Source organism: Mesoplodon mirus (genome assembly GCF_964341445.2).
Source record: "Mesoplodon mirus genome assembly, chromosome: 15".
Classification (NCBI taxonomy): Eukaryota; Metazoa; Chordata; class Mammalia; order Artiodactyla; family Ziphiidae; genus Mesoplodon; species Mesoplodon mirus.
In genome coordinates, this window is record NC_138991.1 from 452,455 (window position 1) to 460,797 (window position 8,343).

The following is an 8,343-nucleotide window of genomic DNA, read 5'->3' on the forward strand; positions in this document are numbered from 1 at the left end:
CGTGAGGATGACTGAGTGTGACACCCAGGGTGTCTGAGACTGTGTGCGCATGCGTGTGTCTGTGTGTCAGCCTGGGTGTCCGTGCACATGGGTCTGCTGCCTGAGCGTGTGTGCAGAGGTGAACAGGGTGTGGGGCTGTTCGTACAGGTGTCCTGCCTCTGAGAGGCACGGGGACATCACCTCTCTGTTAGCTGGAATGAGCCCCACACCTCGGTGGGTGGAGTCGGGGAGGGACACCTGGGCCCCCATCCCCACCTCATAGTGAGCAGGGCCCAGAAACCTCAAAGACAAAGGGACAGAGAAAGACAAGCTGAGGAGGGCAGGAGATGGATTCGGAGATGGAGAGAGGAGCCCTGGGCGGATCGAGGCACAAACAGAAATGGCCCCCAGGACACCAAGGACAGTGCTGGTACACAGGAAGGAGGCAGGGAGTGAGGCCCAAAGGGACAAGGGTGGTCCAGTCCAGCCGCATCTGTCACGGTGGGAGGGAGCTCTGAGACACCAATGCTGAGTCCTGGTCTCACGCACGAAGGCTCACATCACCCATGAGTGTGCACACCCAGCTCTCATGGCCCCTGACTCCCACTCTGGGCCTGCCCCTGGTAGGGGGACAGGTGACCCACCCACTGGAGCCCTGGGTTAGCAGGGCCAAGGTGCACCCCCCCGCCGTGGGGATGGCCTCTGTACGGATGGGGACCCATAGCTGCCAGAGTCCAGCAGCCTCTGCCCCCTGCCACCCCCTGGGGGGCAGACCCTCCCATCTCCTCCCCCCACCCCCTGGCCAGGGCAGAGGGAAGGGAAGACCAGAGCCATGTGACCAGCCCCTCGGAGGGCACCCGTCTGGGCCCAGGCATCGCCTCACCTGTGCCCCACCCCAGAGACACCCATGGACACACACAGAGAGAGGCTGCAGACGGGCCGGCAAGGCTGTCTCTCCTGTACATGGAACAGTTTTCTAACATCCTCCTCACCCCACCCTCGGAGTCAGGAGGATGGGGGCCTCACGGTGCCTGGGGTGGCACAGGCCCCACTGCCCAAGTGGGGAAGGGCCGAGTAGCTTGCTCCCCAGAAAAACCTCCCTCAGTGCCAGCGTGGGATGCCGGGGGGGGCATGGGGGGGTCCGGGGGTCCCAATTTGGACCAAGTCCCTGGAGCCAGGGGCTGGGGGCATTCAGGAGCAGAATCAGGACTGGGGACACACACGCACACACACACGGAGGGCAACTGTTTTCAGGGAGTGCCTCAGGTGGGCACCATGCCTGGGGCCCTCCCAAGGGACCCAGGGCAGGCTGGGCAGCCCTCCTAGGCAGGACCACAGCTCCAGGGCCTGGGTGGTTCCAGCCCCGGGTCAGGCTTCCCCCCCCCGCCCCCCCCCGGCTCCACCCACCTGCTTCCCCTAAGGTCAGAGAAGGGATGTCCCCACCCCCAGCTCCCGCTGAGTCAGGCCCGCCAGGAACAGACCCAGGCGACCTAGCTCCTGGCGGGAAGTTCTAGCAGCCCGGCCTGGCCTAAGCCACAGCTCCCACACCCAGGACCCAGCCTAGCCCGGGGGTGACCTGAGCCGAGGTATGGAACCCTCCCCAGCAAGCCGCCCACAGGAGGAGGTGGGGGGGTTTAGAGCAGGTAAGGTGCACCCCTCTCCCCAGTAGGCACGATCATCACCTCGACACCCTCAGGAACACCCCACACACAACCAGCCACACACCACACCAGGGGCAAAGCTGTGCTCACACACCCGCCCCCAGCAAGGCCAGGCTGGGCAGGCGAAGAGGAACTGAACTGTCCACCCACTTGATGGACAAATACGCTAGACGGTCCAGCTGCTCAGCTGACAGCCTCCAACACCTACAGACACTTCTAAGGGGACAACTCAGTGGTTAATCTATTCACAGGCTGGTATAACTATGGTCACTAACTTCAGCACGTTTCCGTCACCCCAAAAAAGCCTCATCCCCACTAGCTGTCACTTCCCATCCTCCCTGCTCCCAGCCCCTGGGAAACACTAATCTGCTTTCTGTCTCTGTAGACTGGCCTATTCTGGACTTTCCATGTAAGTAGAATCACACAATAAGTGGCCTTTTGAGTCTGGCTTCTCTCACTGAGCATCGAGTCTTCAAGGTTCATCCATGTTGTAACCTGAATCAAAACTTCATTCCTTTTTAAGGCTGTATAATATTCCATTGTATGGATGGAACACAGTCTATTTATCTCTTCATCAGCTGATGGACGTTGAGGTTGTTTCCATGTTTTGGCTACTGTGATTACTGATGCTATGAACACTCGTGTGCAAGGTTTTATGTGGATGTGTTTTCAGTAAAGTAACATAAATGTGTATCTCTAATGACCAAGTCTGAACAAGTAGATTAAGTACCTCAAATTCATATGCTGAGTAAATGACCCTGAGAAAACCATAATTCAAAAGGACACATGTACCCCAATGTTCATTGCAGCACTATTTACAATAGCCAGGACAATGGACAAAGAAGATGTGGTCCATATATAAAACGGAATATTACTCAGCCATAAAAAGGAATGAAACTGGGTCACTTGTAGAGATGCGGATGGAGTTAGAGCCTGTCATACAGAGTGAGGTAAGCCCAAAAGAGAAGAACAAATAGCGTATATTAACGCATATGTGGAATCTAAAAAATTGTACAGATGAACCTATTTGCAGGGCAGGAATAGAGATGCAGAGGATGCACATGTGGACACAGGGCGGGTAGGGGAGGGTGGGAGGAATTGGGAGATTAGGTTTGACATAAATACACTACCATGTGTAAAACAGAAAGCTAGTGGGAACCTGCCGTATAGCACAGGGAGCTCAGCTCGGTGATCTGTGACGACCTAGAGGGGCGGGGGTGGGAGGGAGGTCCAAGAGGGAGGGGATATAGGTATACATAGAGCTGATTCACTTCACTGTACAGCAGAAACTCACAGGACATTCTGAAGCAATTATACTCCAATAAAAAAAAAATTCAGGGCTTCCCTGGTGGCGCAGTGGTTGAGAGTCCGCCTGCCGATGCAGGGGACCCAGGTTCATGCCCCGGTCCAGGAAGATCCCACATGCCGCGGAGCGGCTGGGCCCGTGAGCCATGGCCGCTGAGCCTGCGCGTCCGGAGCCTGTGCTCCGCAACGGGAGAGGCCACAACAGTGAGAGGCCCGCGTACTACAAAAAAAAAAAAAAAAAAAATTCATATGCTAGAGCAGCTACCCCCAAAGCCGGGGCTCCAGAGCAGCTGACCTCCAATCCCAACTGGGTGCTCACAAGCAAGACTCAACCCTCCACCCAGCCCGCCCACCCCCACTCCTGCCCCAGGCTTGGGGAGGGGCCCCAAGGAGCAGGCTCCAGTCCAGTCCACAGTGGGTTTTGGCCAAGCGTGTGGGAGTTCCTGGCCCAGGACTGGGAGGGAGGAGGGATGGGAGCACCCCTGTTCCTCCTCTTTGTGTTTCAGGACACAGCCCACTCCGCTTCCTTCCACCCTCTCTACCTCTGCACAAGCACCCAGCCTCCCAGGGAAGCCCGGCAGGGCTCCCCACCCTCTGCCTTATCTTCCACGCCCCCGACCCACGCCCCCTTCCTGCTCTGGCCAGCACAACCCGGCCCCTCCCCCAGGACCCCTCTCCCATGCCCCCGCGCTATTCCCCCGCGACCCCACCCCCTCACAACCCGCTCCTCCCCCACGACCCCACCCCCCTGCCCCACGACCCCGCCCTGTCTCCCACGCCCCCGCCCGCCCGCGCGAGAAAACAGGAAGGGGCCCGCGGCGGCGGCGGCGCTGGAAGGAAGCGCAGGAAGCGGCGGCGGGTGCGGCGCTTATCTCGGGCCCCAGCCGGACCCCTGGCCTCACGCCCCGCGCCGGCCGGGCAGGGGACGTGGGGGCGGCCGGAGGACAGGCCTGCTCACCTGGCGGGGGGCCCTGGCCGCCTTACCACCGAGCCACAACTGTCACAACTGGGCCATGGAGGGAGGCGACAGGACTTCACTAGGCCAGGCTGTGCCCCTCCAGCCCGGGGACCCAGGGGCCGGTGTCCAGCCGCAGGGCGCCCCACCCCCCACAACGCGCACTGGCCCGCCCCGCCCCCAGGCCCTGACCGCCCCGTTTCCCCCTACAAGGACTCCCTTTACCCTGCAGGTGCAGGCTCCCTGCGGCTGCTTCCGGGCTTTAACTCTTGGGGTGGGGGGGACGGCGCGCCGATGGTTGTTTCTGTGTTTACAAAGCTGGGTCTTTTCCTGGGGAGGCGGCAGGATGGGGACTGTCCCTGGGCGCCCCCCAGGGTCCCGCAGGCCACTGGCAGGGACAATGGGCTCCAACACCTGGCACTCCCTCCCCCCCGCCCCACGAGTATGTGCTTTGCTTCCTGGAGTGGGGGGCCGCGTGTGTTTCCGTGTCAGCCACGACGGGAACGGCGCCTCCGCGCACACCTGCAGGCAGGGACCCCACACTCAGGCTCACAGGCAAGAGCCCGAGGGCCCTCAGGTCTGGTGCAGGTGTTTCCTCCCATGCCTTCGCGGCACCCAGCGCCAGATGCAGGGTCCGGCCGACTCACGTCCTGTCCCAGAGCCCTGGCTCCGCGAACGCGGAGGTGTGTCTGTTCAGGGCCTGGTATGGCGGGCACCCGTCTTTCCCACAACCTCCCACCGCCTCCTGGTGCTCAGCTGGCCTGGGGTGGCGGCCAGTAGGGGAGGGGACACGGGGGAGGTGCCGCTGGAGCCCATGAGCAGGCCCCAGGCAGGGCAAAGGCGCTCTGCCGCCCTCAGAAGGGCCAGTGATCGAGGTTGGCACGGACCCCGCCCCTGCAGTCTGTTGGCAGCCTGGGGAGGGGCAGAGGTGGGAAGTGGGGGTCGGGAGAGAGAGGGGCCTGGGGGCGGGGGGCACACAAGTGGCGCAGTTGGGATCCCGTTTTTGGTTTTCCGAATCCAGAGAGACTAGTTTGCCTGTCGCCCGTGTTCCAGATGTTCTTTCAAAGGCTCCCAGTCTGGGGAGGCCGTGGGCCCCGGACTACCCTTCAAAGCCTGCCTGGCCCCTCCTTGCAGCGCGGCACATGGGCAGTCTGGCTCCCTGGCCAGTGCTCTGCGGCCGGCCGTGTCTGCCACCCCGGCACAGCCCCTCCCCCTGGGTCCCAGCCACCCCACCCCCGCCCCCGCCCCGGTGAAGCAGCTGGGAAGGCATGTGTGTAGGACAGGACACCACGGGGTGCAGGCAGGCGCCAACCCCACCACGTGTGTGCCCCAGAGTGTTTTATGGAGGAAGAACCAGGCTCAGGCCACATGCCCGGGGCCTTGGCAGGGAAGGCAGGGCACTGGGGCCCGGCACATACCTCGAGTCCACGAAAGGCGGGGCCCATCCACTGGGTCCCACCGCCTGCACTGTGCCCTCCGTGGCCCCGTGACCCCTGGCCAGTGGCTCTGTCCTCACCGTTGAGTCTCTTTCCATCTCTCTGTCGGTTCTGGTCAGTTCCAGCCAGCAAAGATTTGGGTAGCTCATGTGCCCCGGTGCCGAGCCTGGAGGGCCAGACCTCAGGTCTGAGCAGGGCGGCCCCAGCTTTCCCTCCACCTGCCCCAGCCGTGGTCTGGTTGGGATGTCCCCGCCCTGGACAAGTGAACTTCGTCCCAGAAGCCAGAAGCCCACCCTGCCCTCATCCTGCATGAGCAAAGATGCTGAAGTGGGTTGAATGGTGGCCCCAGAGATACGTCCACCTCCCAGAACCTATGAGTGGGACCTTACGTGGAAAAAGGGTCTTGGCAGATGTAATAAAGGATCCTGAGGTGAGGAGATCATCCTAGATTACCCAGGTGGCACTAAATCCAGCAGCAAAGATCCTCAGAGAGGAGGGACAGCCACACGAAGCAAGAGGCAGGTAATTGGAGCAACGCAGCCACAGGCGAAGGAATACCCGGAGCCACCAGAAGCTTCAAGAAGCAAGAATGTTTTTGCCCCTGGAGGGAGCACAGCCCAGCCCTACAACACCCGATTTCAGGCCAATGATACTGATTTTGGACTTCTGGCCTCCAGAACTGTGAGAGAAGAAAAGTTTATTGTGTTAGGTCACCTAGTTTGTGGTAATTTGTTATAGCAGCTCTAGGAAACTAATACAGATGGTTTCTGAGATATGGGGATAGCGGCCCATGTCCCCACAGCCATGATGCTGACCCATCATCTGGGGGTTGGCAGAAGCAGGCCTGGGCACGATGTGCAGAGCCTCTGCCTGGCACTGAGGCCTCGAGAGAAAGTGCAGAGGGTGGACAGCAGTGGCCGGGGCGGGGGGTGGGGGTCTTGTGCTGAGAACAACGTCGAAGTGAGATGAGGGAGGGACCACTGGGATCTTTGAGCTCAGGCCACAGGCCTCCTGCCCCCACGCCCAGGCGGTCAATTTGCCAGGACAGACCAGGGTTAGACATCAGGAGGGTGTGCCTGAGAGAGGGGCGCCCTGCCAGGCAGGGTGGGGCAGGAACCTGGACCCGTGCACTCACACATCCCTGTGCGCACACACCTCGACATATACATTTGTGTACACACACACACACACACACACGCTCACTACCGGGGAGGCTCTGGCAGGAGCCCCCAGGGAGGGACAGCCAGGCCAGGATGCAGGAGCATCTTGTCCACCACCATGGCTGCAGCCCAGGACTAAGACGGAGATTGTGTCCCTGTAACTGAGGCCTCTGCGCCTCCTCCCAGCACTCCTGAAACTGGGGTTTGTTGGGAACTGCCTCAGGCGTGGGCGGACGGAAGGGCTGCCCATTGCCCTCTAACGACGGCAGCAAGGAGTGCTGTGGGTGGGCAGCAGCCATGACGGCCCAGAGGCCACGCCCAAGCGCCCTTAGGAGGAGCACTCTCCCCACAGGACCTGGCGCTGAGGCAGGTCCAAGTGCAAGGAGCCAGGTGCCCTTGGGAAAGCCGGAGCATGGTGGGGGCCTCTGTGGAGGGCCTGTCCCCTCCCTGTCCCCGCACCCAGACCCCCGGACTCTCTTACTGACCTTCTACCAGGTCCGATTCGGCTCCCCCAAGCCTTGTGCTCCAGCCAACGCAGGACTTTTCCCTCCTACCTGGACACCTGGCCACACCCCCAGGCTCGCACAGCAGGAGGCAGCGACGTGACTGCTCCCCTCAGCTTGCTCCTCCACCAGTGTTCCCCAAGTTCAAGATGAGGACTCCCCCAGGGACTCAGGCCAGGACCCTGGGGCTGCCCGCACCTCCCCTCACCCCATTCATGTCCAAGCCCACCTCCTCTAGCCTCACCTCAACCACACAGGCCCCCTGCCCAGGCCACCCTCACACTCAGAGTGCGACCACGTGGCCTGGGAACTTACAAGGCGACTGGATGCACCCTGAGGTCCCCAGCCTGCACACAGGGCACATGAGTGCTTGGGCCTGACTCTCATCCCAGCCCTTACACTTCGGGCTGTGAGATCTGGGGCAAGTCCTGTAACCTCCCCGTGCCTCAGTTTCCTCCTGTACGAACCAGGGACAGTGGTTCCTGCTTCTCGGACTGAACGCGTCCACACGCGCACGAGGGGGGCGCTCAGGGCCAGCTGTGCCCTGCTGACGGCTCCGCCAGCAAGGCCTGTCTGCATCTCCTGCTCGCCTCTGTTCTGCCAGGGTGCCCAGGGCAAGGCCTGCTTCGGTGCCTACTGGGTCTGTCCACCTGTCAGGGAAGAGCATGACGACAGGTGTGCCGACCAGGCACCCCCCTTGACCAGGTGCTCTGCCTGCCCTGCTGCGCCCCCCTCCACAGGCTGTGATACGGGAGGGGGCCACGGACCTCAGGCCTACGCGGCTGTAGGTGCGGGACTCCAGGGATCAGCCCTCCACCGGGCCACGCAAACACAAGGTCCCAGGACACAAGACGGTGGGTCCCTGGCTGGCCTGTCCAGTCCCGCCGCCGAGGAGCCGCTGCCACCCTTCCCCGGCCACAGGAAATGGCCTGGCCCAGCTTGCAGCCAGGGCCGCAGCTCGCTTCCCTTCAGGCCCGTTTCCTTTATCCGGTTGTTTTGCTCCGAATTCACAAAGCTCAGCCTTCCCCTCCCCTCCATTTCCACCCTTCCCCCATCCCAGAGTGGAGCAGGACGGATACGATGCTACATTTTAGGACCAGCAGGAGTCCCCATCTGCCCCCGCGCCCCCCACCCGTGCCTGCAGCGCCGACTTAGCAGGAGTCCCGTCCCGAGGCGCCCCCTGCTGGCCGAGCCCGGGAACGCCGCCGCTCCCCCCCTCCCCAACACCGCGCGTGTGCGGGAGGCCCCAGCGCCCCCTCCCCACCGAGGCGCGGACCCGGGGCGGCCTGGCCCCACAGCCGGCTGGCGAAGAAAGAGCGAACAGGGCCGCAGCACCAGCTCAGT